We start from the raw sequence: 25,356 nt of genomic DNA, 5'->3' as shown, positions 1-25,356 counted from the left end.
GCGCTTCCGCGGGGACTTCCGACGGGACCCGGTGCAATTTCCGCTTACACGAACGCACCGACGCACGCCTCTTTCGGACAATTTGTTCGTATGCGCATCGACCCGCCTCGACGGGTCCTATCTTTCGAGTGCCCGTAAATTCGAGGTCGGGACCCGGTTGCGAGTTATATTTTTATAAATAAAATTACTTCCATGGAGTATACTACGATAACCACTGAAATGCCTTTTGCTCAAGTGCAGCGGAAACAGATAAGAAAAATAAAAAAAAAAAAGGAGGGAAAAAGGGGTGCAACACGAGGACTTCCCAGGAGGTCACCCATCCTAGTACTACTCTCGCCCAAGCACGCTTAACTGCGGAGTTCTGATGGGATCCGGTGCATTAGTGCTGGTATGATCGCACCCGTTCATTCACCGTAGCAATTTGTTTACATGCGCAATGCCGCCCAAAAAAAAAAAAAAAAACCAGAGCATTCCAAAGCTCGTAAATTCGCAGCCGAGAGTCCAATTTCGAGCCTTCTCCTTCCCAAATACCGTTTTTCACCCTCCCGGTATTGTCCGATTCACAAAAGAGTCCGCCGGCTTTAAAAGCCAGGTGAACTCGCAACAAAAAAGCGACAAAATATTTAAGAAATCCGCGCAACACTTGGAAATCAAGAGGCCATCCATGCCGGGCGCGCTTCCGCGGGGACTTCCGACGGGACCCGGTGCAATTTCCGCTTACACGAACGCACCGACGCACGCCTCTTTCGGACAATTGGTTCGTATGCGCATCGACCCGCCTCGACGGGTCCTATCTTTCGAGTGCCCGTAAATTCGAGGTCGGGACCCGGTTGCGAGTTATATTTTTATAAATAAAATTACTTCCATGGAGTATACTACGATAACCACTGAAATGCCTTTTGCTCAAGTGCAGCGGAAACAGATAAGAAAAATAAAAAAAAAAAAGGAGGGAAAAAGGGGTGCAACACGAGGACTTCCCAGGAGGTCATCCATCCTAGTACTACTCTCGCCCAAGCACGCTTAACTGCGGAGTTCTGATGGGATCCGGTGCATTAGTGCTGGTATGATCGCACCCGTTCATTCACCGTAGCAATTTGTTTACATGCGCAATGCCGCCCAAAAAAAAAAAAAAAAAACCAGAGCATTCCAAAGCTCGTAAATTCGCAGCCGAGACCCCAATTTCGAGCCTTCTCCTTCCCAAATACCGTTTTTCACCCTCCCGGTATTGTCCGATTCACAAAAGAGTCCGCCGGCTTTAAAAGCCAGGTGAACTCGCAACAAAAAAGCGACAAAATATTTAAGAAATCCGCGCAACACTTGGAAATCAAGAGGCCATCCATGCCGGGCGCGCTTCCGCGGGGACTTCCGACGGGACCCGGTGCAATTTCCGCTTACACGAACGCACCGACGCACGCCTCTTTCGGACAATTTGTTCGTATGCGCATCGACCCGCCTCGACGGGTCCTATCTTTCGAGTGCCCGTAAATTCGAGGTCGGGACCCGGTTGCGAGTTATATTTTTATAAATAAAATTACTTCCATGGAGTATACTACGATAACCACTGAAATGCCTCCTGCTCAAGTGCAGCGGAAACAGATAAGGAAAATATAAAAAAAAGGAGGGAAAAAGGGGTGCAACACGAGGACTTCCCAGGAGGTCACCCATCCTAGTACTACTCTCGCCCAAGCACGCTTAACTGCGGAGTTCTGATGGGATCCGGTGCATTAGTGCTGGTATGATCGCACCCGTTCATTCACCGTAGCAATTTGTTTACATGCGCAATGCCGCCCAAAAAAAAAAAAAAAAAACCAGAGCATTCCAAAGCTCGTAAATTCGCAGCCGAGACCCCAATTTCGAGCCTTCTCCTTCCCAAATACCGTTTTTCACCCTCCCGGTATTGTCCGATTCACAAAAGAGTCCGCCGGCTTTAAAAGCCAGGTGAACTCGCAACAAAAAAGCGACAAAATATTTAAGAAAACCGCGCAACACTTGGAAATCAAGAGGCCATCCATGCCGGGCGCGCTTCCGCGGGGACTTCCGACGGGACCCGGTGCAATTTCCGCTTACACGAACGCACCGACGCACGCCTCTTTCGGACAATTTGTTCGTATGCGCATCGACCCGCCTCGACGGGTCCTATCTTTCGAGTGCCCGTAAATTCGAGGTCGGGACCCGGTTGCGAGTTATATTTTTATAAATAAAATTACTTCCATGGAGTATACTACGATAACCACTGAAATGCCTTTTGCTCAAGTGCAGCGGAAACAGATAAGAAAAATAAAAAAAAAAAAGGAGGGAAAAAGGGGTGCAACACGAGGACTTCCCAGGAGGTCACCCATCCTAGTACTACTCTCGCCCAAGCACGCTTAACTGCGGAGTTCTGATGGGATCCGGTGCATTAGTGCTGGTATGATCGCACCCGTTCATTCACCGTAGCAATTTGTTTACATGCGCAATGCCGCCCAAAAAAAAAAAAAAAAAACCAGAGCATTCCAAAGCTCGTAAATTCGCAGCCGAGAGTCCAATTTCGAGCCTTCTCCTTCCCAAATACCGTTTTTCACCCTCCCGGTATTGTCCGATTCACAAAAGAGTCCGCCGGCTTTAAAAGCCAGGTGAACTCGCAACAAAAAAGCGACAAAATATTTAAGAAAACCGCGCAACACATGGAAATCAAGAGGCCATCCATGCCGGGCGCGCTTCCGCGGGGACTTCCGACGGGACCCGGTGCAATTTCCGCTTACACGAACGCACCGACGCACGCCTCTTTCGGACAATTTGTTCGTATGCGCATCGACCCGCCTCGACGGGTCCTATCTTTCGAGTGCCCGTAAATTCGAGGTCGGGACCCGGTTGCGAGTTATATTTTTATAAATAAAATTACTTCCATGGAGTATACTACGATAACCACTGAAATGCCTTTTGCTCAAGTGCAGCGGAAACAGATAAGAAAAATAAAAAAAAAAAAGGAGGGAAAAAGGGGTGCAACACGAGGACTTCCCAGGAGGTCACCCATCCTAGTACTACTCTCGCCCAAGCACGCTTAACTGCGGAGTTCTGATGGGATCCGGTGCATTAGTGCTGGTATGATCGCACCCGTTCATTCACCGTAGCAATTTGTTTACATGCGCAATGCCGCCCAAAAAAAAAAAAAAAAAACCAGAGCATTCCAAAGCTCGTAAATTCGCAGCCGAGAGTCCAATTTCGAGCCTTCTCCTTCCCAAATACCGTTTTTCACCCTCCCGGTATTGTCCGATTCACAAAAGAGTCCGCCGGCTTTAAAAGCCAGGTGAACTCGCAACAAAAAAGCGACAAAATATTTAAGAAATCCGCGCAACACTTGGAAATCAAGAGGCCATCCATGCCGGGCGCGCTTCCGCGGGGACTTCCGACGGGACCCGGTGCAATTTCCGCTTACACGAACGCACCGACGCACGCCTCTTTCGGACAATTCGTTCGTATGCGCATCGACCCGCCTCGACGGGTCCTATCTTTCGAGTGCCCGTAAATTCGAGGTCGGGACCCGGTTGCGAGTTATATTTTTATAAATAAAATTACTTCCATGGAGTATACTACGATAACCACTGAAATGCCTTTTGCTCAAGTGCAGCGGAAACAGATAAGAAAAATAAAAAAAAAAAAGGAGGGAAAAAGGGGTGCAACACGAGGACTTCCCAGGAGGTCACCCATCCTAGTACTACTCTCGCCCAAGCACGCTTAACTGCGGAGTTCTGATGGGATCCGGTGCATTAGTGCTGGTATGATCGCACCCGTTCATTCACCGTAGCAATTTGTTTACATGCGCAATGCCGCCCAAAAAAAAAAAAAAAAACCAGAGCATTCCAAAGCTCGTAAATTCGCAGCCGAGACCCCAATTTCGAGCCTTCTCCTTCCCAAATACCGTTTTTCACCCTCCCGGTATTGTCCGATTCACAAAAGAGTCCGCCGGCTTTAAAAGCCAGGTGAACTCGCAACAAAAAAGCGACAAAATATTTAAGAAAACCGCGCAACACTTGGAAATCAAGAGGCCATCCATGCCGGGCGCGCTTCCGCGGGGACTTCCGACGGGACCCGGTGCAATTTCCGCTTACACGAACGCACCGACGCACGCCTCTTTCGGACAATTTGTTCGTATGCGCATCGACCCGCCTCGACGGGTCCTATCTTTCGAGTGCCCGTAAATTCGAGGTCGGGACCCGGTTGCGAGTTATATTTTTATAAATAAAATTACTTCCATGGAGTATACTACGATAACCACTGAAATGCCTTTTGCTCAAGTGCAGCGGAAACAGATAAGAAAAATAAAAAAAAAAAGGAGGGAAAAAGGGGTGCAACACGAGGACTTCCCAGGAGGTCACCCATCCTAGTACTACTCTCGCCCAAGCACGCTTAACTGCGGAGTTCTGATGGGATCCGGTGCATTAGTGCTGGTATGATCGCACCCGTTCATTCACCGTAGCAATTTGTTTACATGCGCAATGCCGCCCAAAAAAAAAAAAAAACCAGAGCATTCCAAAGCTCGTAAATTCGCAGCCGAGACCCCAATTTCGAGCCTTCTCCTTCCCAAATACCGTTTTTCACCCTCCCGGTATTGTCCGATTCACAAAAGAGTCCGCCGGCTTTAAAAGCCAGGTGAACTTTCAACAAAAAAGCGACAAAATATTTAAGAAATCCGCGCAACACTTGGAAATCAAGAGGCCATCCATGCCGGGCGCGCTTCCGCGGGGACTTCCGACGGGACCCGGTGCAATTTCCGCTTACACGAACGCACCGACGCACGCCTCTTTCGGACAATTCGTTCGTATGCGCATCGACCCGCCTCGACGGGTCCTATCTTTCGAGTGCCCGTAAATTCGAGGTCGGGACCCGGTTGCGAGTTATATTTTTATAAATAAAATTACTTCCATGGAGTATACTACGATAACCACTGAAATGCCTTTTGCTCAAGTGCAGCGGAAACAGATAAGAAAAATAAAAAAAAAAAAGGAGGGAAAAAGGGGTGCAACACGAGGACTTCCCAGGAGGTCACCCATCCTAGTACTACTCTCGCCCAAGCACGCTTCACTGCGGAGTTCTGATGGGATCCGGTGCATTAGTGCTGGTATGATCGCACCCGTTCATTCACCGTAGCAATTTGTTTACATGCGCAATGCCGCCCAAAAAAAAAAAAAAAAAACCAGAGCATTCCAAAGCTCGTAAATTCGCAGCCGAGAGTCCAATTTCGAGCCTTCTCCTTCCCAAATACCGTTTTTCACCCTCCCGGTATTGTCCGATTCACAAAAGAGTCCGCCGGCTTTAAAAGCCAGGTGAACTCGCAACAAAAAAGCGACAAAATATTTAAGAAAACCGCGCAACACATGGAAATCAAGAGGCCATCCATGCCGGGCGCGCTTCCGCGGGGACTTCCGACGGGACCCGGTGCAATTTCCGCTTACACGAACGCACCGACGCACGCCTCTTTCGGACAATTTGTTCGTATGCGCATCGACCCGCCTCGACGGGTCCTATCTTTCGAGTGCCCGTAAATTCGAGGTCGGGACCCGGTTGCGAGTTATATTTTTATAAATAAAATTACTTCCATGGAGTATACTACGATAACCACTGAAATGCCTTTTGCTCAAGTGCAGCGGAAACAGATAAGAAAAATAAAAAAAAAAAAGGAGGGAAAAAGGGGTGCAACACGAGGACTTCCCAGGAGGTCACCCATCCTAGTACTACTCTCGCCCAAGCACGCTTAACTGCGGAGTTCTGATGGGATCCGGTGCATTAGTGCTAGTATGATCGCACCCGTTCATTCACCGTAGCAATTTGTTTACATGCGCAATGCCGCCCAAAAAAAAAAAAAAAAAAACCAGAGCATTCCAAAGCTCGTAAATTCGCAGCCGAGAGTCCAATTTCGAGCCTTCTCCTTCCCAAATACCGTTTTTCACCCTCCCGGTATTGTCCGATTCACAAAAGAGTCCGCCGGCTTTAAAAGCCAGGTGAACTCGCAACAAAAAAGCGACAAAATATTTAAGAAAACCGCGCAACACATGGAAATCAAGAGGCCATCCATGCCGGGCGCGCTTCCGCGGGGACTTCCGACGGGACCCGGTGCAATTTCCGCTTACACGAACGCACCGACGCACGCCTCTTTCGGACAATTCGTTCGTATGCGCATCGACCCGCCTCGACGGGTCCTATCTTTCGAGTGCCCGTAAATTCGAGGTCGGGACCCGGTTGCGAGTTATATTTTTATAAATAAAATTACTTCCATGGAGTATACTACGATAACCACTGAAATGCCTTTTGCTCAAGTGCAGCGGAAACAGATAAGAAAAATAAAAAAAAAAAAGGAGGGAAAAAGGGGTGCAACACGAGGACTTCCCAGGAGGTCACCCATCCTAGTACTACTCTCGCCCAAGCACGCTTCACTGCGGAGTTCTGATGGGATCCGGTGCATTAGTGCTGGTATGATCGCACCCGTTCATTCACCGTAGCAATTTGTTTACATGCGCAATGCCGCCCAAAAAAAAAAAAAAAAAACCAGAGCATTCCAAAGCTCGTAAATTCGCAGCCGAGAGTCCAATTTCGAGCCTTCTCCTTCCCAAATACCGTTTTTCACCCTCCCGGTATTGTCCGATTCACAAAAGAGTCCGCCGGCTTTAAAAGCCAGGTGAACTCGCAACAAAAAAGCGACAAAATATTTAAGAAAACCGCGCAACACATGGAAATCAAGAGGCCATCCATGCCGGGCGCGCTTCCGCGGGGACTTCCGACGGGACCCGGTGCAATTTCCGCTTACACGAACGCACCGACGCACGCCTCTTTCGGACAATTTGTTCGTATGCGCATCGACCCGCCTCGACGGGTCCTATCTTTCGAGTGCCCGTAAATTCGAGGTCGGGACCCGGTTGCGAGTTATATTTTTATAAATAAAATTACTTCCATGGAGTATACTACGATAACCACTGAAATGCCTTTTGCTCAAGTGCAGCGGAAACAGATAAGAAAAATAAAAAAAAAAAAAAGGAGGGAAAAAGGGGTGCAACACGAGGACTTCCCAGGAGGTCACCCATCCTAGTACTACTCTCGCCCAAGCACGCTTAACTGCGGAGTTCTGATGGGATCCGGTGCATTAGTGCTAGTATGATCGCACCCGTTCATTCACCGTAGCAATTTGTTTACATGCGCAATGCCGCCCAAAAAAAAAAAAAAAAAACCAGAGCATTCCAAAGCTCGTAAATTCGCAGCCGAGAGTCCAATTTCGAGCCTTCTCCTTCCCAAATACCGTTTTTCACCCTCCCGGTATTGTCCGATTCACAAAAGAGTCCGCCGGCTTTAAAAGCCAGGTGAACTCGCAACAAAAAAGCGACAAAATATTTAAGAAAACCGCGCAACACATGGAAATCAAGAGGCCATCCATGCCGGGCGCGCTTCCGCGGGGACTTCCGACGGGACCCGGTGCAATTTCCGCTTACACGAACGCACCGACGCACGCCTCTTTCGGACAATTTGTTCGTATGCGCATCGACCCGCCTCGACGGGTCCTATCTTTCGAGTGCCCGTAAATTCGAGGTCGGGACCCGGTTGCGAGTTATATTTTTATAAATAAAATTACTTCCATGGAGTATACTACGATAACCACTGAAATGCCTTTTGCTCAAGTGCAGCGGAAACAGATAAGAAAAATAAAAAAAAAAAAGGAGGGAAAAAGGGGTGCAACACGAGGACTTCCCAGGAGGTCACCCATCCTAGTACTACTCTCGCCCAAGCACGCTTAACTGCGGAGTTCTGATGGGATCCGGTGCATTAGTGCTGGTATGATCGCACCCGTTCATTCACCGTAGCAATTTGTTTACATGCGCAATGCCGCCCAAAAAAAAAAAAAAAACCAGAGCATTCCAAAGCTCGTAAATTCGCAGCCGAGACCCCAATTTCGAGCCTTCTCCTTCCCAAATACCGTTTTTCACCCTCCCGGTATTGTCCGATTCACAAAAGAGTCCGCCGGCTTTAAAAGCCAGGTGAACTTTCAACAAAAAAGCGACAAAATATTTAAGAAATCCGCGCAACACTTGGAAATCAAGAGGCCATCCATGCCGGGCGCGCTTCCGCGGGGACTTCCGACGGGACCCGGTGCAATTTCCGCTTACACGAACGCACCGACGCACGCCTCTTTCGGACAATTCGTTCGTATGCGCATCGACCCGCCTCGACGGGTCCTATCTTTCGAGTGCCCGTAAATTCGAGGTCGGGACCCGGTTGCGAGTTATATTTTTATAAATAAAATTACTTCCATGGAGTATACTACGATAACCACTGAAATGCCTTTTGCTCAAGTGCAGCGGAAACAGATAAGAAAAATAAAAAAAAAAAAGGAGGGAAAAAGGGGTGCAACACGAGGACTTCCCAGGAGGTCACCCATCCTAGTACTACTCTCGCCCAAGCACGCTTCACTGCGGAGTTCTGATGGGATCCGGTGCATTAGTGCTGGTATGATCGCACCCGTTCATTCACCGTAGCAATTTGTTTACATGCGCAATGCCGCCCAAAAAAAAAAAAAAAAAACCAGAGCATTCCAAAGCTCGTAAATTCGCAGCCGAGAGTCCAATTTCGAGCCTTCTCCTTCCCAAATACCGTTTTTCACCCTCCCGGTATTGTCCGATTCACAAAAGAGTCCGCCGGCTTTAAAAGCCAGGTGAACTCGCAACAAAAAAGCGACAAAATATTTAAGAAAACCGCGCAACACATGGAAATCAAGAGGCCATCCATGCCGGGCGCGCTTCCGCGGGGACTTCCGACGGGACCCGGTGCAATTTCCGCTTACACGAACGCACCGACGCACGCCTCTTTCGGACAATTTGTTCGTATGCGCATCGACCCGCCTCGACGGGTCCTATCTTTCGAGTGCCCGTAAATTCGAGGTCGGGACCCGGTTGCGAGTTATATTTTTATAAATAAAATTACTTCCATGGAGTATACTACGATAACCACTGAAATGCCTTTTGCTCAAGTGCAGCGGAAACAGATAAGAAAAATAAAAAAAAAAAAGGAGGGAAAAAGGGGTGCAACACGAGGACTTCCCAGGAGGTCACCCATCCTAGTACTACTCTCGCCCAAGCACGCTTAACTGCGGAGTTCTGATGGGATCCGGTGCATTAGTGCTAGTATGATCGCACCCGTTCATTCACCGTAGCAATTTGTTTACATGCGCAATGCCGCCCAAAAAAAAAAAAAAAAAAACCAGAGCATTCCAAAGCTCGTAAATTCGCAGCCGAGAGTCCAATTTCGAGCCTTCTCCTTCCCAAATACCGTTTTTCACCCTCCCGGTATTGTCCGATTCACAAAAGAGTCCGCCGGCTTTAAAAGCCAGGTGAACTCGCAACAAAAAAGCGACAAAATATTTAAGAAAACCGCGCAACACATGGAAATCAAGAGGCCATCCATGCCGGGCGCGCTTCCGCGGGGACTTCCGACGGGACCCGGTGCAATTTCCGCTTACACGAACGCACCGACGCACGCCTCTTTCGGACAATTTGTTCGTATGCGCATCGACCCGCCTCGACGGGTCCTATCTTTCGAGTGCCCGTAAATTCGAGGTCGGGACCTGGTTGCGAGTTATATTTTTATAAATAAAATTACTTCCATGGAGTATACTACGATAACCACTGAAATGCCTTTTGCTCAAGTGCAGCGGAAACAGATAAGAAAAATAAAAAAAAAAAAGGAGGGAAAAAGGGGTGCAACACGAGGACTTCCCAGGAGGTCACCCATCCTAGTACTACTCTCGCCCAAGCACGCTTAACTGCGGAGTTCTGATGGGATCCGGTGCATTAGTGCTGGTATGATCGCACCCGTTCATTCACCGTAGCAATTTGTTTACATGCGCAATGCCGCCCAAAAAAAAAAAAAAAAAACCAGAGCATTCCAAAGCTCGTAAATTCGCAGCCGAGAGTCCAATTTCGAGCCTTCTCCTTCCCAAATACCGTTTTTCACCCTCCCGGTATTGTCCGATTCACAAAAGAGTCCGCCGGCTTTAAAAGCCAGGTGAACTCGCAACAAAAAAGCGACAAAATATTTAAGAAATCCGCGCAACACTTGGAAATCAAGAGGCCATCCATGCCGGGCGCGCTTCCGCGGGGACTTCCGACGGGACCCGGTGCAATTTCCGCTTACACGAACGCACCGACGCACGCCTCTTTCGGACAATTCGTTCGTATGCGCATCGACCCGCCTCGACGGGTCCTATCTTTCGAGTGCCCGTAAATTCGAGGTCGGGACCCGGTTGCGAGTTATATTTTTATAAATAAAATTACTTCCATGGAGTATACTACGATAACCACTGAAATGCCTTTTGCTCAAGTGCAGCGGAAACAGATAAGAAAAATAAAAAAAAAAAAGGAGGGAAAAAGGGGTGCAACACGAGGACTTCCCAGGAGGTCACCCATCCTAGTACTACTCTCGCCCAAGCACGCTTAACTGCGGAGTTCTGATGGGATCCGGTGCATTAGTGCTGGTATGATCGCACCCGTTCATTCACCGTAGCAATTTGTTTACATGCGCAATGCCGCCCAAAAAAAAAAAAAAAAACCAGAGCATTCCAAAGCTCGTAAATTCGCAGCCGAGACCCCAATTTCGAGCCTTCTCCTTCCCAAATACCGTTTTTCACCCTCCCGGTATTGTCCGATTCACAAAAGAGTCCGCCGGCTTTAAAAGCCAGGTGAACTTTCAACAAAAAAGCGACAAAATATTTAAGAAATCCGCGCAACACTTGGAAATCAAGAGGCCATCCATGCCGGGCGCGCTTCCGCGGGGACTTCCGACGGGACCCGGTGCAATTTCCGCTTACACGAACGCACCGACGCACGCCTCCTTCGGACAATTCGTTCGTATGCGCATCGACCCGCCTCGACGGGTCCTATCTTTCGAGTGCCCGTAAATTCGAGGTCGGGACCCGGTTGCGAGTTATATTTTTATAAATAAAATTACTTCCATGGAGTATACTACGATAACCACTGAAATGCCTTTTGCTCAAGTGCAGCGGAAACAGATAAGAAAAATAAAAAAAAAAAAAGGAGGGAAAAAGGGGTGCAACACGAGGACTTCCCAGGAGGTCACCCATCCTAGTACTACTCTCGCCCAAGCACGCTTAACTGCGGAGTTCTGATGGGATCCGGTGCATTAGTGCTGGTATGATCGCACCCGTTCATTCACCGTAGCAATTTGTTTACATGCGCAATGCCGCCCAAAAAAAAAAAAAAAAAACCAGAGCATTCCAAAGCTCGTAAATTCGCAGCCGAGACCCCAATTTCGAGCCTTCTCCTTCCCAAATACCGTTTTTCACCCTCCCGGTATTGTCCGATTCACAAAAGAGTCCGCCGGCTTTAAAAGCCAGGTGAACTCGCAACAAAAAAGCGACAAAATATTTAAGAAAACCGCGCAACACTTGGAAATCAAGAGGCCATCCATGCCGGGCGCGCTTCCGCGGGGACTTCCGACGGGACCCGGTGCAATTTCCGCTTACACGAACGCACCGACGCACGCCTCTTTCGGACAATTCGTTCGTATGCGCATCGACCCGCCTCGACGGGTCCTATCTTTCGAGTGCCCGTAAATTCGAGGTCGGGACCCGGTTGCGAGTTATATTTTTATAAATAAAATTACTTCCATGGAGTATACTACGATAACCACTGAAATGCCTTTTGCTCAAGTGCAGCGGAAACAGATAAGAAAAATAAAAAAAAAAAAGGAGGGAAAAAGGGGTGCAACACGAGGACTTCCCAGGAGGTCACCCATCCTAGTACTACTCTCGCCCAAGCACGCTTCACTGCGGAGTTCTGATGGGATCCGGTGCATTAGTGCTGGTATGATCGCACCCGTTCATTCACCGTAGCAATTTGTTTACATGCGCAATGCCGCCCAAAAAAAAAAAAAAAAACCAGAGCATTCCAAAGCTCGTAAATTCGCAGCCGAGAGTCCAATTTCGAGCCTTCTCCTTCCCAAATACCGTTTTTCACCCTCCCGGTATTGTCCGATTCACAAAAGAGTCCGCCGGCTTTAAAAGCCAGGTGAACTCGCAACAAAAAAGCGACAAAATATTTAAGAAATCCGCGCAACACTTGGAAATCAAGAGGCCATCCATGCCGGGCGCGCTTCCGCGGGGACTTCCGACGGGACCCGGTGCAATTTCCGCTTACACGAACGCACCGACGCACGCCTCTTTCGGACAATTCGTTCGTATGCGCATCGACCCGCCTCGACGGGTCCTATCTTTCGAGTGCCCGTAAATTCGAGGTCGGGACCCGGTTGCGAGTTATATTTTTATAAATAAAATTACTTCCATGGAGTATACTACGATAACCACTGAAATGCCTTTTGCTCAAGTGCAGCGGAAACAGATAAGAAAAATAAAAAAAAAAAAGGAGGGAAAAAGGGGTGCAACACGAGGACTTCCCAGGAGGTCACCCATCCTAGTACTACTCTCGCCCAAGCACGCTTAACTGCGGAGTTCTGATGGGATCCGGTGCATTAGTGCTGGTATGATCGCACCCGTTCATTCACCGTAGCAATTTGTTTACATGCGCAATGCCGCCCAAAAAAAAAAAAAAAAACCAGAGCATTCCAAAGCTCGTAAATTCGCAGCCGAGACCCCAATTTCGAGCCTTCTCCTTCCCAAATACCGTTTTTCACCCTCCCGGTATTGTCCGATTCACAAAAGAGTCCGCCGGCTTTAAAAGCCAGGTGAACTCGCAACAAAAAAGCGACAAAATATTTAAGAAAACCGCGCAACACTTGGAAATCAAGAGGCCATCCATGCCGGGCGCGCTTCCGCGGGGACTTCCGACGGGACCCGGTGCAATTTCCGCTTACACGAACGCACCGACGCACGCCTCTTTCGGACAATTCGTTCGTATGCGCATCGACCCGCCTCGACGGGTCCTATCTTTCGAGTGCCCGTAAATTCGAGGTCGGGACCCGGTTGCGAGTTATATTTTTATAAATAAAATTACTTCCATGGAGTATACTACGATAACCACTGAAATGCCTTTTGCTCAAGTGCAGCGGAAACAGATAAGAAAAATAAAAAAAAAAAGGAGGGAAAAAGGGGTGCAACACGAGGACTTCCCAGGAGGTCACCCATCCTAGTACTACTCTCGCCCAAGCACGCTTAACTGCGGAGTTCTGATGGGATCCGGTGCATTAGTGCTGGTATGATCGCACCCGTTCATTCACCGTAGCAATTTGTTTACATGCGCAATGCCGCCCAAAAAAAAAAAAAAAACCAGAGCATTCCAAAGCTCGTAAATTCGCAGCCGAGACCCCAATTTCGAGCCTTCTCCTTCCCAAATACCGTTTTTCACCCTCCCGGTATTGTCCGATTCACAAAAGAGTCCGCCGGCTTTAAAAGCCAGGTGAACTCGCAACAAAAAAGCGACAAAATATTTAAGAAAACCGCGCAACACTTGGAAATCAAGAGGCCATCCATGCCGGGCGCGCTTCCGCGGGGACTTCCGACGGGACCCGGTGCAATTTCCGCTTACACGAACGCACCGACGCACGCCTCTTTCGGACAATTCGTTCGTATGCGCATCGACCCGCCTCGACGGGTCCTATCTTTCGAGTGCCCGTAAATTCGAGGTCGGGACCCGGTTGCGAGTTATATTTTTATAAATAAAATTACTTCCATGGAGTATACTACGATAACCACTGAAATGCCTTTTGCTCAAGTGCAGCGGAAACAGATAAGAAAAATAAAAAAAAAAAAGGAGGGAAAAAGGGGTGCAACACGAGGACTTCCCAGGAGGTCACCCATCCTAGTACTACTCTCGCCCAAGCACGCTTCACTGCGGAGTTCTGATGGGATCCGGTGCATTAGTGCTGGTATGATCGCACCCGTTCATTCACCGTAGCAATTTGTTTACATGCGCAATGCCGCCCAAAAAAAAAAAAAAAACCAGAGCATTCCAAAGCTCGTAAATTCGCAGCCGAGACCCCAATTTCGAGCCTTCTCCTTCCCAAATACCGTTTTTCACCCTCCCGGTATTGTCCGATTCACAAAAGAGTCCGCCGGCTTTAAAAGCCAGGTGAACTTTCAACAAAAAAGCGACAAAATATTTAAGAAATCCGCGCAACACTTGGAAATCAAGAGGCCATCCATGCCGGGCGCGCTTCCGCGGGGACTTCCGACGGGACCCGGTGCAATTTCCGCTTACACGAACGCACCGACGCACGCCTCTTTCGGACAATTCGTTCGTATGCGCATCGACCCGCCTCGACGGGTCCTATCTTTCGAGTGCCCGTAAATTCGAGGTCGGGACCCGGTTGCGAGTTATATTTTTATAAATAAAATTACTTCCATGGAGTATACTACGATAACCACTGAAATGCCTTTTGCTCAAGTGCAGCGGAAACAGATAAGAAAAATAAAAAAAAAAAAGGAGGGAAAAAGGGGTGCAACACGAGGACTTCCCAGGAGGTCACCCATCCTAGTACTACTCTCGCCCAAGCACGCTTAACTGCGGAGTTCTGATGGGATCCGGTGCATTAGTGCTGGTATGATCGCACCCGTTCATTCACCGTAGCAATTTGTTTACATGCGCAATGCCGCCCAAAAAAAAAAAAAAAAAACCAGAGCATTCCAAAGCTCGTAAATTCGCAGCCGAGACCCCAATTTCGAGCCTTCTCCTTCCCAAATACCGTTTTTCACCCTCCCGGTATTGTCCGATTCACAAAAGAGTCCGCCGGCTTTAAAAGCCAGGTGAACTCGCAACAAAAAAGCGACAAAATATTTAAGAAAACCGCGCAACACTTGGAAATCAAGAGGCCATCCATGCCGGGCGCGCTTCCGCGGGGACTTCCGACGGGACCCGGTGCAATTTCCGCTTACACGAACGCACCGACGCACGCCTCTTTCGGACAATTCGTTCGTATGCGCATCGACCCGCCTCGACGGGTCCTATCTTTCGAGTGCCCGTAAATTCGAGGTCGGGACCCGGTTGCGAGTTATATTTTTATAAATAAAATTACTTCCATGGAGTATACTACGATAACCACTGAAATGCCTTTTGCTCAAGTGCAGCGGAAACAGATAAGAAAAATAAAAAAAAAAAGGAGGGAAAAAGGGGTGCAACACGAGGACTTCCCAGGAGGTCACCCATCCTAGTACTACTCTCGCCCAAGCACGCTTAACTGCGGAGTTCTGATGGGATCCGGTGCATTAGTGCTGGTATGATCGCACCCGTTCATTCACCGTAGCAATTTGTTTACATGCGCAATGCCGCCCAAAAAAAAAAAAAAAACCAGAGCATTCCAAAGCTCGTAAATTCGCAGCCGAGACCCCAATTTCGAGCCTTCTCCTTCCCAAATACCGTTTTTCACCCTCCCGGTATTGTCCGATTCACAAAAGAGTCCGCCGGCTTTAAAAGCCAGGTGAACTCGCAACAAAAAAGCGACAAAATATTTAAGAAAACCGCGCAACACTTGGAAATCAAGAGGCCATCCATGCCGGGCGCGCTTCCGCGGGGACTTCCGACGGGACCCGGTGCAATTTCCGCTTACACGAACGCACCGACGCACGCCTCTTTCGGACAATTCGTTCGTATGCGCATCGACCCGCCTCGACGGGTCCTATCTTTCGAGTGCCCGTAAATTCGAGGTCGGGACCCGGTTGCGAGTTATATTTTTATAAATAAAATTACTTCCATGGAGTATACTACGATAACCACTGAAATGCCTTTTGCTCAAGTGCAGCGGAAACAGATAAGAAAAATAAAAAAAAAAAAGGAGGGAAAAAGGGGTGCAACACGAGGACTTCCCAGGAGGTCACCCATCCTAGTACTACTCTCGCCCAAGCACGCTTCACTGCGGAGTTCTGATGGGATCCGGTGCATTAGTGCTGGTATGATCGCACCCGTTCATTCACCGTAGCAATTTGTTTACATGCGCAATGCCGCCCAAAAAAAAAAAAAAAACCAGAGCATTCCAAAGCTCGTAAATTCGCAGCCGAGACCCCAATTTCGAGCCTTCTCCTTCCCAAATACCGTTTTTCACCCTCCCGGTATTGTCCGATTCACAAAAGAGTCCGCCGGCTTTAAAAGCCAGGTGAACTTTCAACAAAAAAGCGACAAAATATTTAAGAAATCCGCGCAACACTTGGAAATCAAGAGGCCATCCATGCCGGGCGCGCTTCCGCGGGGACTTCCGACGGGACCCGGTGCAATTTCCGCTTACACGAACGCACCGACGCACGCCTCTTTCGGACAATTCGTTCGTATGCGCATCGACCCGCCTCGACGGGTCCTATCTTTCGAGTGCCCGTAAATTCGAGGTCGGGACCCGGTTGCGAGTTATATTTTTATAAATAAAATTACTTCCATGGAGTATACTACGATAACCACTGAAATGCCTTTTGCTCAAGTGCAGCGGAAACAGATAAGAAAAATAAAAAAAAAAAAGGAGGGAAAAAGGGGTGCAACACGAGGACTTCCCAGGAGGTCACCCATCCTAGTACTACTCTCGCCCAAGCACGCTTCACTGCGGAGTTCTGATGGGATCCGGTGCATTAGTGCTGGTATGATCGCACCCGTTCATTCACCGTAGCAATTTGTTTACATGCGCAATGCCGCCCAAAAAAAAAAAAAAAAACCAGAGCATTCCAAAGCTCGTAAATTCGCAGCCGAGACCCCAATTTCGAGCCTTCTCCTTCCCAAATACCGTTTTTCACCCTCCCGGTATTGTCCGATTCACAAAAGAGTCCGCCGGCTTTAAAAGCCAGGTGAACTCGCAACAAAAAAGCGACAAAATATTTAAGAAAACCGCGCAACACTTGGAAATCAAGAGGCCATCCATGCCGGGCGCGCTTCCGCGGGGACTTCCGACGGGACCCGGTGCAATTTCCGCTTACACGAACGCACCGACGCACGCCTCTTTCGGACAATTCGTTCGTATGCGCATCGACCCGCCTCGACGGGTCCTATCTTTCGAGTGCCCGTAAATTCGAGGTCGGGACCCGGTTGCGAGTTATATTTTTATAAATAAAATTACTTCCATGGAGTATACTACGATAACCACTGAAATGCCTTTTGCTCAAGTGCAGCGGAAACAGATAAGAAAAATAAAAAAAAAAAAGGAGGGAAAAAGGGGTGCAACACGAGGACTTCCCAGGAGGTCACCCATCCTAGTACTACTCTCGCCCAAGCACGCTTCACTGCGGAGTTCTGATGGGATCCGGTGCATTAGTGCTGGTATGATCGCACCCGTTCATTCACCGTAGCAATTTGTTTACATGCGCAATGCCGCCCAAAAAAAAAAAAAAAAAACCAGAGCATTCCAAAGCTCGTAAATTCGCAGCCGAGAGTCCAATTTCGAGCCTTCTCCTTCCCAAATACCGTTTTTCACCCTCCCGGTATTGTCCGATTCACAAAAGAGTCCGCCGGCTTTAAAAGCCAGGTGAACTCGCAACAAAAAAGCGACAAAATATTTAAGAAATCCGCGCAACACTTGGAAATCAAGAGGCCATCCATGCCGGGCGCGCTTCCGCGGGGACTTCCGACGGGACCCGGTGCAATTTCCGCTTACACGAACGCACCGACGCACGCCTCTTTCGGACAATTCGTTCGTATGCGCATCGACCCGCCTCGACGGGTCCTATCTTTCGAGTGCCCGTAAATTCGAGGTCGGGACCCGGTTGCGAGTTATATTTTTATAAATAAAATTACTTCCATGGAGTATACTACGATAACCACTGAAATGCCTTTTGCTCAAGTGCAGCGGAAACAGATAAGAAAAATAAAAAAAAAAAAGGAGGGAAAAAGGGGTGCAACACGAGGACTTCCCAGGAGGTCACCCATCCTAGTACTACTCTCGCCCAAGCACGCTTAACTGCGGAGTTCTGATGGGATCCGGTGCATTAGTGCTGGTATGATCGCACCCGTTCATTCACCGTAGCAATTTGTTTACATGCGCAATGCCGCCCAAAAAAAAAAAAAAAAAACCAGAGCATTCCAAAGCTCGTAAATTCGCAGCCGAGACCCCAATTTCGAGCCTTCTCCTTCCCAAATACCGTTTTTCACCCTCCCGGTATTGTCCGATTCACAAAAGAGTCCGCCGGCTTTAAAAGCCAGGTGAACTCGCAACAAAAAAGCGACAAAATATTTAAGAAAACCGCGCAACACTTGGAAATCAAGAGGCCATCCATGCCGGGCGCGCTTCCGCGGGGACTTCCGACGGGACCCGGTGCAATTTCCGCTTACACGAACGCACCGACGCACGCCTCTTTCGGACAATTCGTTCGTATGCGCATCGACCCGCCTCGACGGGTCCTATCTTTCGAGTGCCCGTAAATTCGAGGTCGGGACCCGGTTGCGAGTTATATTTTTATAAATAAAATTACTTCCATGGAGTATACTACGATAACCACTGAAATGCCTTTTGCTCAAGTGCAGCGGAAACAGATAAGAAAAATAAAAAAAAAAAGGAGGGAAAAAGGGGTGCAACACGAGGACTTCCCAGGAGGTCACCCATCCTAGTACTACTCTCGCCCAAGCACGCTTAACTGCGGAGTTCTGATGGGATCCGGTGCATTAGTGCTGGTATGATCGCACCCGTTCATTCACCGTAGCAATTTGTTTACATGCGCAATGCCGCCCAAAAAAAAAAAAAAAAACCAGAGCATTCCAAAGCTCGTAAATTCGCAGCCGAGACCCCAATTTCGAGCCTTCTCCTTCCCAAATACCGTTTTTCACCCTCCCGGTATTGTCCGATTCACAAAAGAGTCCGCCGGCTTTAAAAGCCAGGTGAACTCGCAACAAAAAAGCGACAAAATATTTAAGAAAACCGCGCAACACTTGGAAATCAAGAGGCCATCCATGCCGGGCGCGCTTCCGCGGGGACTTCCGACGGGACCCGGTGCAATTTCCGCTTACACGAACGCACCGACGCACGCCTCTTTCGGACAATTCGTTCGTATGCGCATCGACCCGCCTCGACGGGTCCTATCTTTCGAGTGCCCGTAAATTCGAGGTCGGGACCCGGTTGCGAGTTATATTTTTATAAATAAAATTACTTCCATGGAGTATACTACGATAACCACTGAAATGCCTTTTGCTCAAGTGCAGCGGAAACAGATAAGAAAAATAAAAAAAAAAAGGAGGGAAAAAGGGGTGCAACACGAGGACTTCCCAGGAGGTCACCCATCCTAGTACTACTCTCGCCCAAGCACGCTTAACTGCGGAGTTCTGATGGGATCCGGTGCATTAGTGCTGGTATGATCGCACCCGTTCATTCACCGTAGCAATTTGTTTACATGCGCAATGCCGCCCAAAAAAAAAAAAAAAAACCAGAGCATTCCAAAGCTCGTAAATTCGCAGCCGAGACCCCAATTTCGAGCCTTCTCCTTCCCAAATACCGTTTTTCACCCTCCCGGTATTGTCCGATTCACAAAAGAGTCCGCCGGCTTTAAAAGCCAGGTGAACTCGCAACAAAAAAGCGACAAAATATTTAAGAAAACCGCGCAACACTTGGAAATCAAGAGGCCATCCATGCCGGGCGCGCTTCCGCGGGGACTTCCGACGGGACCCGGTGCAATTTCCGCTTACACGAACGCACCGACGCACGCCTCTTTCGGACAATTCGTTCGTATGCGCATCGACCCGCCTCGACGGGTCCTATCTTTCGAGTGCCCGTAAATTCGAGGTCGGGACCCGGTTGCGAGTTATATTTTTATAAATAAAATTACTTCCATGGAGTATACTACGATAACCACTGAAATGCCTTTTGCTCAAGTGCAGCGGAAACAGATAAGAAAAATAAAAAAAAAAAAGGAGGGAAAAAGGGGTGCAACACGAGGACTTCCCAGGAGGTCACCCATCCTAGTACTACTCTCGCCCAAGCACGCTTCACTGCGGAGTTCTGATGGGATCCGGTGCATTAGTGCTGGTATGATCGCACCCGTTCATTCACCGTAGCAATTTGTTTACATGCGCAATGCCGCCCAAAAAAAAAAAAAAACCAGAGCATTCCAAAGCTCGTAAATTCGCAGCCGAGACCCCAATTTCGAGCCTTCTCCTTCCCAAATACCGTTTTTCACCCTCCCGGTATTGTCCGATTCACAAAAGAGTCCGCCGGCTTTAAAAGCCAGGTGAACTTTCAACAAAAAAGCGACAAAATATTTAAGAAATCCGCGCAACACTTGGAAATCAAGAGGCCATCCATGCCGGGCGCGCTTCCGCGGGGACTTCCGACGGGACCCGGTGCAATTTCCGCTTACACGAACGCACCGACGCACGCCTCTTTCGGACAATTCGTTCGTATGCGCATCGACCCGCCTCGACGGGTCCTATCTTTCGAGTGCCCGTAAATTCGAGGTCGGGACCCGGTTGCGAGTTATATTTTTATAAATAAAATTACTTCCATGGAGTATACTACGATAACCACTGAAATGCCTTTTGCTCAAGTGCAGCGGAAACAGATAAGAAAAATAAAAAAAAAAAAGGAGGGAAAAAGGGGTGCAACACGAGGACTTCCCAGGAGGTCACCCATCCTAGTACTACTCTCGCCCAAGCACGCTTCACTGCGGAGTTCTGATGGGATCCGGTGCATTAGTGCTGGTATGATCGCACCCGTTCATTCACCGTAGCAATTTGTTTACATGCGCAATGCCGCCCAAAAAAAAAAAAAAAAACCAGAGCATTCCAAAGCTCGTAAATTCGCAGCCGAGACCCCAATTTCGAGCCTTCTCCTTCCCAAATACCGTTTTTCACCCTCCCGGTATTGTCCGATTCACAAAAGAGTCCGCCGGCTTTAAAAGCCAGGTGAACTCGCAACAAAAAAGCGACAAAATATTTAAGAAATCCGCGCAACACTTGGAAATCAAGAGGCCATCCATGCCGGGCGCGCTTCCGCGGGGACTTCCGACGGGACCCGGTGCAATTTCCGCTTACACGAACGCACCGACGCACGCCTCTTTCGGACAATTCGTTCGTATGCGCATCGACCCGCCTCGACGGGTCCTATCTTTCGAGTGCCCGTAAATTCGAGGTCGGGACCCGGTTGCGAGTTATATTTTTATAAATAAAATTACTTCCATGGAGTATACTACGATAACCACTGAAATGCCTTTTGCTCAAGTGCAGCGGAAACAGATAAGAAAAATAAAAAAAAAAAAGGAGGGAAAAAGGGGTGCAACACGAGGACTTCCCAGGAGGTCACCCATCCTAGTACTACTCTCGCCCAAGCACGCTTCACTGCGGAGTTCTGATGGGATCCGGTGCATTAGTGCTGGTATGATCGCACCCGTTCATTCACCGTAGCAATTTGTTTACATGCGCAATGCCGCCCAAAAAAAAAAAAAAAAACCAGAGCATTCCAAAGCTCGTAAATTCGCAGCCGAGAGTCCAATTTCGAGCCTTCTCCTTCCCAAATACCGTTTTTCACCCTCCCGGTATTGTCCGATTCACAAAAGAGTCCGCCGGCTTTAAAAGCCAGGTGAACTCGCAACAAAAAAGCGACAAAATATTTAAGAAATCCGCGCAACACTTGGAAATCAAGAGGCCATCCATGCCGGGCGCGCTTCCGCGGGGACTTCCGACGGGACCCGGTGCAATTTCCGCTTACACGAACGCACCGACGCACGCCTCTTTCGGACAATTCGTTCGTATGCGCATCGACCCGCCTCGACGGGTCCTATCTTTCGAGTGCCCGTAAATTCGAGGTCGGGACCCCGGTTGCGAGTTATATTTTTATAAATAAAATTACTTCCATGGAGTATACTACGATAACCACTGAAATGCCTTTTGCTCAAGTGCAGCGGAAACAGATAAGAAAAATAAAAAAAAAAAGGAGGGAAAAAGGGGTGCAACACGAGGACTTCCCAGGAGGTCACCCATCCTAGTACTACTCTCGCCCAAGCACGCTTAACTGCGGAGTTCTGATGGGATCCGGTGCATTAGTGCTGGTATGATCGCACCCGTTCATTCACCGTAGCAATTTGTTTACATGCGCAATGCCGCCCAAAAAAAAAAAAAAAAACCAGAGCATTCCAAAGCTCGTAAATTCGCAGCCGAGACCCCAATTTCGAGCCTTCTCCTTCCCAAATACCGTTTTTCACCCTCCCGGTATTGTCCGATTCACAAAAGAGTCCGCCGGCTTTAAAAGCCAGGTGAACTCGCAACAAAAAAGCGACAAAATATTTAAGAAAACCGCGCAACACTTGGAAATCAAGAGGCCATCCATGCCGGGCGCGCTTCCGCGGGGACTTCCGACGGGACCCGGTGCAATTTCCGCTTACACGAACGCACCGACGCACGCCTCTTTCGGACAATTCGTTCGTATGCGCATCGACCCGCCTCGACGGGTCCTATCTTTCGAGTGCCCGTAAATTCGAGGTCGGGACCCGGTTGCGAGTTATATTTTTATAAATAAAATTACTTCCATGGAGTATACTACGATAACCACTGAAATGCCTTTTGCTCAAGTGCAGCGGAAACAGATAAGAAAAATAAAAAAAAAAAGGAGGGAAAAAGGGGTGCAACACGAGGACTTCCCAGGAGGTCACCCATCCTAGTACTACTCTCGCCCAAGCACGCTTAACTGCGGAGTTCTGATGGGATCCGGTGCATTAGTGCTGGTATGATCGCACCCGTTCATTCACCGTAGCAATTTGTTTACATGCGCAATGCCGCCCAAAAAAAAAAAAAAAAACCAGAGCATTCCAAAGCTCGTAAATTCGCAGCCGAGACCCCAATTTCGAGCCTTCTCCTTCCCAAATACCGTTTTTCACCCTCCCGGTATTGTCCGATTCACAAAAGAGTCCGCCGGCTTTAAAAGCCAGGTGAACTCGCAACAAAAAAGCGACAAAATATTTAAGAAAACCGCGCAACACTTGGAAATCAAGAGGCCATCCATGCCGGGCGCGCTTCCGCGGGGACTTCCGACGGGACCCGGTGCAATTTCCGCTTACACGAACGCACCGACGCACGCCTCTTTCGGACAATTCGTTCGTATGCGCATCGACCCGCCTCGACGGGTCCTATCTTTCGAGTGCCCGTAAATTCGAGGTCGGGACCCGGTTGCGAGTTATATTTTTATAAATAAAATTACTTCCATGGAGTATACTACGATAACCACTGAAATGCCTTTTGCTCAAGTGCAGCGGAAACAGATAAGAAAAATAAAAAAAAAAAAGGAGGGAAAAAGGGGTGCAACACGAGGACTTCCCAGGAGGTCACCCATCCTAGTACTACTCTCGCCCAAGCACGCTTAACTGCGGAGTTCTGATGGGATCCGGTGCATTAGTGCTGGTATGATCGCACCCGTTCATTCACCGTAGCAATTTGTTTACATGCGCAATGCCGCCCAAAAAAAAAAAAAAAAACCAGAGCATTCCAAAGCTCGTAAATTCGCAGCCGAGACCCCAATTTCGAGCCTTCTCCTTCCCAAATACCGTTTTTCACCCTCCCGGTATTGTCCGATTCACAAAAGAGTCCGCCGGCTTTAAAAGCCAGGTGAACTCGCAACAAAAAAGCGACAAAATATTTAAGAAATCCGCGCAACACTTGGAAATCAAGAGGCCATCCATGCCGGGCGCGCTTCCGCGGGGACTTCCGACGGGACCCGGTGCAATTTCCGCTTACACGAACGCACCGACGCACGCCTCTTTCGGACAATTCGTTCGTATGCCGCATCGACCCGCCTCGACGGGTCCTATCTTTCGAGTGCCCGTAAATTCGAGGTCGGGACCCGGTTGCGAGTTATATTTTTATAAATAAAATTACTTCCATGGAGTATACTACGATAACCACTGAAATGCCTTTTGCTCAAGTGCAGCGGAAACAGATAAGAAAAATAAAAAAAAAAAAGGAGGGAAAAAGGGGTGCAACACGAGGACTTCCCAGGAGGTCACCCATCCTAGTACTACTCTCGCCCAAGCACGCTTCACTGCGGAGTTCTGATGGGATCCGGTGCATTAGTGCTGGTATGATCGCACCCGTTCATTCACCGTAGCAATTTGTTTACATGCGCAATGCCGCCCAAAAAAAAAAAAAAAAAAACCAGAGCATTCCAAAGCTCGTAAATTCGCAGCCGAGAGTCCAATTTCGAGCCTTCTCCTTCCCAAATACCGTTTTTCACCCTCCCGGTATTGTCCGATTCACAAAAGAGTCCGCCGGCTTTAAAAGCCAGGTGAACTCGCAACAAAAAAGCGACAAAATATTTAAGAAATCCGCGCAACACTTGGAAATCAAGAGGCCATCCATGCCGGGCGCGCTTCCGCGGGGACTTCCGACGGGACCCGGTGCAATTTCCGCTTACACGAACGCACCGACGCACGCCTCTTTCGGACAATTCGTTCGTATGCGCATCGACCCGCCTCGACGGGTCCTATCTTTCGAGTGCCCGTAAATTCGAGGTCGGGACCCGGTTGCGAGTTATATTTTTATAAATAAAATTACTTCCATGGAGTATACTACGATAACCACTGAAATGCCTTTTGCTCAAGTGCAGCGGAAACAGATAAGAAAAATAAAAAAAAAAAAAAGGAGGGGAAAAAGGGGTGCAACACGAGGACTTCCCAGGAGGTCACCCATCCTAGTACTACTCTCGCCCAAGCACGCTTAACTGCGGAGTTCTGATGGGATCCGGTGCATTAGTGCTGGTATGATCGCACCCGTTCATTCACCGTAGCAATTTGTTTACATGCGCAATGCCGCCCAAAAAAAAAAAAAAAAAAACCAGAGCATTCCAAAGCTCGTAAATTCGCAGCCGAGACCCCAATTTCGAGCCTTCTCCTTCCAAATACCGTTTTTCACCCTCCCGGTATTGTCCGATTCACAAAAGAGTCCGCCGGCTTTAAAAGCCAGGTGAACTCGCAACAAAAAAGCGACAAAATATTTAAGAAAACCGCGCAACACTTGGAAATCAAGAGGCCATCCATGCCGGGCGCGCTTCCGCGGGGACTTCCGACGGGACCCGGTGCAATTTCCGCTTACACGAACGCACCGACGCACGCCTCTTTCGGACAATTCGTTCGTATGCGCATCGACCCGCCTCGACGGGTCCTATCTTTCGAGTGCCCGTAAATTCGAGGTCGGGACCCGGTTGCGAGTTATATTTTTATAAATAAAATTACTTCCATGGAGTATACTACGATAACCACTGAAATGCCTTTTGCTCAAGTGCAGCGGAAACAGATAAGAAAAATAAAAAAAAAAAAGGAGGGAACAAAGGGGTGCAACACGAGGACTTCCCAGGAGGTCACCCATCCTAGTACTACTCTCGCCCAAGCACGCTTAACTGCGGAGTTCTGATGGGATCCGGTGCATTAGTGCTGGTATGATCGCACCCGTTCATTCACCGTAGCAATTTGTTTACATGCGCAATGCCGCC

At 48.7% G+C, this 25,356-nt stretch overlaps 38 non-coding genes across 38 annotated transcripts; all 38 read right to left on the bottom strand.

Moving 5' to 3' along the window:
• Nucleotides 1-283: 283 nt before the first annotated feature.
• On the bottom strand, nucleotides 284-402 carry LOC130819066 (5S ribosomal RNA). The gene has a single exon (XR_009044117.1). It is a non-coding gene; the product is annotated as a 5S ribosomal RNA (ribosomal RNA).
• Nucleotides 403-956: 554 nt separating this feature from the next.
• LOC130819532 (5S ribosomal RNA) lies at nucleotides 957-1,075 on the bottom strand. Its single transcript, XR_009044570.1, has one exon. It is a non-coding gene; the product is annotated as a 5S ribosomal RNA (ribosomal RNA).
• Nucleotides 1,076-1,628: 553 nt separating this feature from the next.
• LOC130819065 (5S ribosomal RNA) lies at nucleotides 1,629-1,747 on the bottom strand. The gene has a single exon (XR_009044116.1). It is a non-coding gene; the product is annotated as a 5S ribosomal RNA (ribosomal RNA).
• A 555-nt stretch (nucleotides 1,748-2,302) lies between these two features.
• LOC130819064 (5S ribosomal RNA) lies at nucleotides 2,303-2,421 on the bottom strand. Its single transcript, XR_009044115.1, has one exon. It is a non-coding gene; the product is annotated as a 5S ribosomal RNA (ribosomal RNA).
• A 555-nt stretch (nucleotides 2,422-2,976) lies between these two features.
• On the bottom strand, nucleotides 2,977-3,095 carry LOC130819063 (5S ribosomal RNA). Its single transcript, XR_009044114.1, has one exon. It is a non-coding gene; the product is annotated as a 5S ribosomal RNA (ribosomal RNA).
• A 555-nt stretch (nucleotides 3,096-3,650) lies between these two features.
• Nucleotides 3,651-3,769, bottom strand: LOC130819062 (5S ribosomal RNA). The gene has a single exon (XR_009044113.1). It is a non-coding gene; the product is annotated as a 5S ribosomal RNA (ribosomal RNA).
• A 553-nt stretch (nucleotides 3,770-4,322) lies between these two features.
• On the bottom strand, nucleotides 4,323-4,441 carry LOC130819061 (5S ribosomal RNA). The gene has a single exon (XR_009044112.1). It is a non-coding gene; the product is annotated as a 5S ribosomal RNA (ribosomal RNA).
• Nucleotides 4,442-4,993: 552 nt separating this feature from the next.
• On the bottom strand, nucleotides 4,994-5,112 carry LOC130819505 (5S ribosomal RNA). The gene has a single exon (XR_009044541.1). It is a non-coding gene; the product is annotated as a 5S ribosomal RNA (ribosomal RNA).
• Nucleotides 5,113-5,667: 555 nt separating this feature from the next.
• LOC130819517 (5S ribosomal RNA) lies at nucleotides 5,668-5,786 on the bottom strand. The gene has a single exon (XR_009044555.1). It is a non-coding gene; the product is annotated as a 5S ribosomal RNA (ribosomal RNA).
• A 556-nt stretch (nucleotides 5,787-6,342) lies between these two features.
• Nucleotides 6,343-6,461, bottom strand: LOC130819504 (5S ribosomal RNA). The gene has a single exon (XR_009044540.1). It is a non-coding gene; the product is annotated as a 5S ribosomal RNA (ribosomal RNA).
• A 557-nt stretch (nucleotides 6,462-7,018) lies between these two features.
• On the bottom strand, nucleotides 7,019-7,137 carry LOC130819516 (5S ribosomal RNA). Its single transcript, XR_009044554.1, has one exon. It is a non-coding gene; the product is annotated as a 5S ribosomal RNA (ribosomal RNA).
• Nucleotides 7,138-7,692: 555 nt separating this feature from the next.
• LOC130819060 (5S ribosomal RNA) lies at nucleotides 7,693-7,811 on the bottom strand. Its single transcript, XR_009044111.1, has one exon. It is a non-coding gene; the product is annotated as a 5S ribosomal RNA (ribosomal RNA).
• A 553-nt stretch (nucleotides 7,812-8,364) lies between these two features.
• Nucleotides 8,365-8,483, bottom strand: LOC130819503 (5S ribosomal RNA). Its single transcript, XR_009044538.1, has one exon. It is a non-coding gene; the product is annotated as a 5S ribosomal RNA (ribosomal RNA).
• Nucleotides 8,484-9,038: 555 nt separating this feature from the next.
• Nucleotides 9,039-9,157, bottom strand: LOC130819515 (5S ribosomal RNA). The gene has a single exon (XR_009044553.1). It is a non-coding gene; the product is annotated as a 5S ribosomal RNA (ribosomal RNA).
• A 556-nt stretch (nucleotides 9,158-9,713) lies between these two features.
• LOC130819059 (5S ribosomal RNA) lies at nucleotides 9,714-9,832 on the bottom strand. The gene has a single exon (XR_009044110.1). It is a non-coding gene; the product is annotated as a 5S ribosomal RNA (ribosomal RNA).
• A 555-nt stretch (nucleotides 9,833-10,387) lies between these two features.
• On the bottom strand, nucleotides 10,388-10,506 carry LOC130819056 (5S ribosomal RNA). The gene has a single exon (XR_009044108.1). It is a non-coding gene; the product is annotated as a 5S ribosomal RNA (ribosomal RNA).
• Nucleotides 10,507-11,061: 555 nt separating this feature from the next.
• LOC130819055 (5S ribosomal RNA) lies at nucleotides 11,062-11,180 on the bottom strand. Its single transcript, XR_009044107.1, has one exon. It is a non-coding gene; the product is annotated as a 5S ribosomal RNA (ribosomal RNA).
• Nucleotides 11,181-11,735: 555 nt separating this feature from the next.
• On the bottom strand, nucleotides 11,736-11,854 carry LOC130819502 (5S ribosomal RNA). The gene has a single exon (XR_009044537.1). It is a non-coding gene; the product is annotated as a 5S ribosomal RNA (ribosomal RNA).
• A 554-nt stretch (nucleotides 11,855-12,408) lies between these two features.
• LOC130819054 (5S ribosomal RNA) lies at nucleotides 12,409-12,527 on the bottom strand. Its single transcript, XR_009044106.1, has one exon. It is a non-coding gene; the product is annotated as a 5S ribosomal RNA (ribosomal RNA).
• Nucleotides 12,528-13,080: 553 nt separating this feature from the next.
• Nucleotides 13,081-13,199, bottom strand: LOC130819053 (5S ribosomal RNA). The gene has a single exon (XR_009044105.1). It is a non-coding gene; the product is annotated as a 5S ribosomal RNA (ribosomal RNA).
• A 553-nt stretch (nucleotides 13,200-13,752) lies between these two features.
• Nucleotides 13,753-13,871, bottom strand: LOC130819500 (5S ribosomal RNA). The gene has a single exon (XR_009044535.1). It is a non-coding gene; the product is annotated as a 5S ribosomal RNA (ribosomal RNA).
• Nucleotides 13,872-14,424: 553 nt separating this feature from the next.
• On the bottom strand, nucleotides 14,425-14,543 carry LOC130819052 (5S ribosomal RNA). The gene has a single exon (XR_009044104.1). It is a non-coding gene; the product is annotated as a 5S ribosomal RNA (ribosomal RNA).
• Nucleotides 14,544-15,097: 554 nt separating this feature from the next.
• LOC130819050 (5S ribosomal RNA) lies at nucleotides 15,098-15,216 on the bottom strand. Its single transcript, XR_009044102.1, has one exon. It is a non-coding gene; the product is annotated as a 5S ribosomal RNA (ribosomal RNA).
• Nucleotides 15,217-15,769: 553 nt separating this feature from the next.
• Nucleotides 15,770-15,888, bottom strand: LOC130819498 (5S ribosomal RNA). The gene has a single exon (XR_009044534.1). It is a non-coding gene; the product is annotated as a 5S ribosomal RNA (ribosomal RNA).
• Nucleotides 15,889-16,441: 553 nt separating this feature from the next.
• LOC130819497 (5S ribosomal RNA) lies at nucleotides 16,442-16,560 on the bottom strand. Its single transcript, XR_009044533.1, has one exon. It is a non-coding gene; the product is annotated as a 5S ribosomal RNA (ribosomal RNA).
• Nucleotides 16,561-17,114: 554 nt separating this feature from the next.
• LOC130819496 (5S ribosomal RNA) lies at nucleotides 17,115-17,233 on the bottom strand. The gene has a single exon (XR_009044532.1). It is a non-coding gene; the product is annotated as a 5S ribosomal RNA (ribosomal RNA).
• Nucleotides 17,234-17,788: 555 nt separating this feature from the next.
• On the bottom strand, nucleotides 17,789-17,907 carry LOC130819049 (5S ribosomal RNA). The gene has a single exon (XR_009044101.1). It is a non-coding gene; the product is annotated as a 5S ribosomal RNA (ribosomal RNA).
• Nucleotides 17,908-18,461: 554 nt separating this feature from the next.
• LOC130819048 (5S ribosomal RNA) lies at nucleotides 18,462-18,580 on the bottom strand. The gene has a single exon (XR_009044100.1). It is a non-coding gene; the product is annotated as a 5S ribosomal RNA (ribosomal RNA).
• A 553-nt stretch (nucleotides 18,581-19,133) lies between these two features.
• On the bottom strand, nucleotides 19,134-19,252 carry LOC130819047 (5S ribosomal RNA). The gene has a single exon (XR_009044099.1). It is a non-coding gene; the product is annotated as a 5S ribosomal RNA (ribosomal RNA).
• Nucleotides 19,253-19,806: 554 nt separating this feature from the next.
• Nucleotides 19,807-19,925, bottom strand: LOC130819495 (5S ribosomal RNA). The gene has a single exon (XR_009044531.1). It is a non-coding gene; the product is annotated as a 5S ribosomal RNA (ribosomal RNA).
• Nucleotides 19,926-20,477: 552 nt separating this feature from the next.
• LOC130819494 (5S ribosomal RNA) lies at nucleotides 20,478-20,596 on the bottom strand. The gene has a single exon (XR_009044530.1). It is a non-coding gene; the product is annotated as a 5S ribosomal RNA (ribosomal RNA).
• A 554-nt stretch (nucleotides 20,597-21,150) lies between these two features.
• Nucleotides 21,151-21,269, bottom strand: LOC130819493 (5S ribosomal RNA). The gene has a single exon (XR_009044529.1). It is a non-coding gene; the product is annotated as a 5S ribosomal RNA (ribosomal RNA).
• A 554-nt stretch (nucleotides 21,270-21,823) lies between these two features.
• On the bottom strand, nucleotides 21,824-21,942 carry LOC130819046 (5S ribosomal RNA). The gene has a single exon (XR_009044098.1). It is a non-coding gene; the product is annotated as a 5S ribosomal RNA (ribosomal RNA).
• Nucleotides 21,943-22,495: 553 nt separating this feature from the next.
• Nucleotides 22,496-22,614, bottom strand: LOC130819044 (5S ribosomal RNA). The gene has a single exon (XR_009044096.1). It is a non-coding gene; the product is annotated as a 5S ribosomal RNA (ribosomal RNA).
• Nucleotides 22,615-23,168: 554 nt separating this feature from the next.
• Nucleotides 23,169-23,287, bottom strand: LOC130819043 (5S ribosomal RNA). The gene has a single exon (XR_009044095.1). It is a non-coding gene; the product is annotated as a 5S ribosomal RNA (ribosomal RNA).
• A 555-nt stretch (nucleotides 23,288-23,842) lies between these two features.
• On the bottom strand, nucleotides 23,843-23,961 carry LOC130819492 (5S ribosomal RNA). Its single transcript, XR_009044528.1, has one exon. It is a non-coding gene; the product is annotated as a 5S ribosomal RNA (ribosomal RNA).
• Nucleotides 23,962-24,520: 559 nt separating this feature from the next.
• On the bottom strand, nucleotides 24,521-24,639 carry LOC130819042 (5S ribosomal RNA). Its single transcript, XR_009044094.1, has one exon. It is a non-coding gene; the product is annotated as a 5S ribosomal RNA (ribosomal RNA).
• A 556-nt stretch (nucleotides 24,640-25,195) lies between these two features.
• On the bottom strand, nucleotides 25,196-25,314 carry LOC130819040 (5S ribosomal RNA). The gene has a single exon (XR_009044093.1). It is a non-coding gene; the product is annotated as a 5S ribosomal RNA (ribosomal RNA).
• Between the last annotated feature and the right edge of the window lie 42 nt (nucleotides 25,315-25,356).

The sequence above is a fragment of the Amaranthus tricolor genome, chromosome 7, assembly GCF_026212465.1.
Source record: "Amaranthus tricolor cultivar Red isolate AtriRed21 chromosome 7, ASM2621246v1, whole genome shotgun sequence".
NCBI lineage: Eukaryota > Viridiplantae > Streptophyta > Magnoliopsida > Caryophyllales > Amaranthaceae > Amaranthus > Amaranthus tricolor.
Note: the sequence above shows the minus strand (reverse complement) of the source record. Positions and strands in the feature narration are given on the sequence as shown.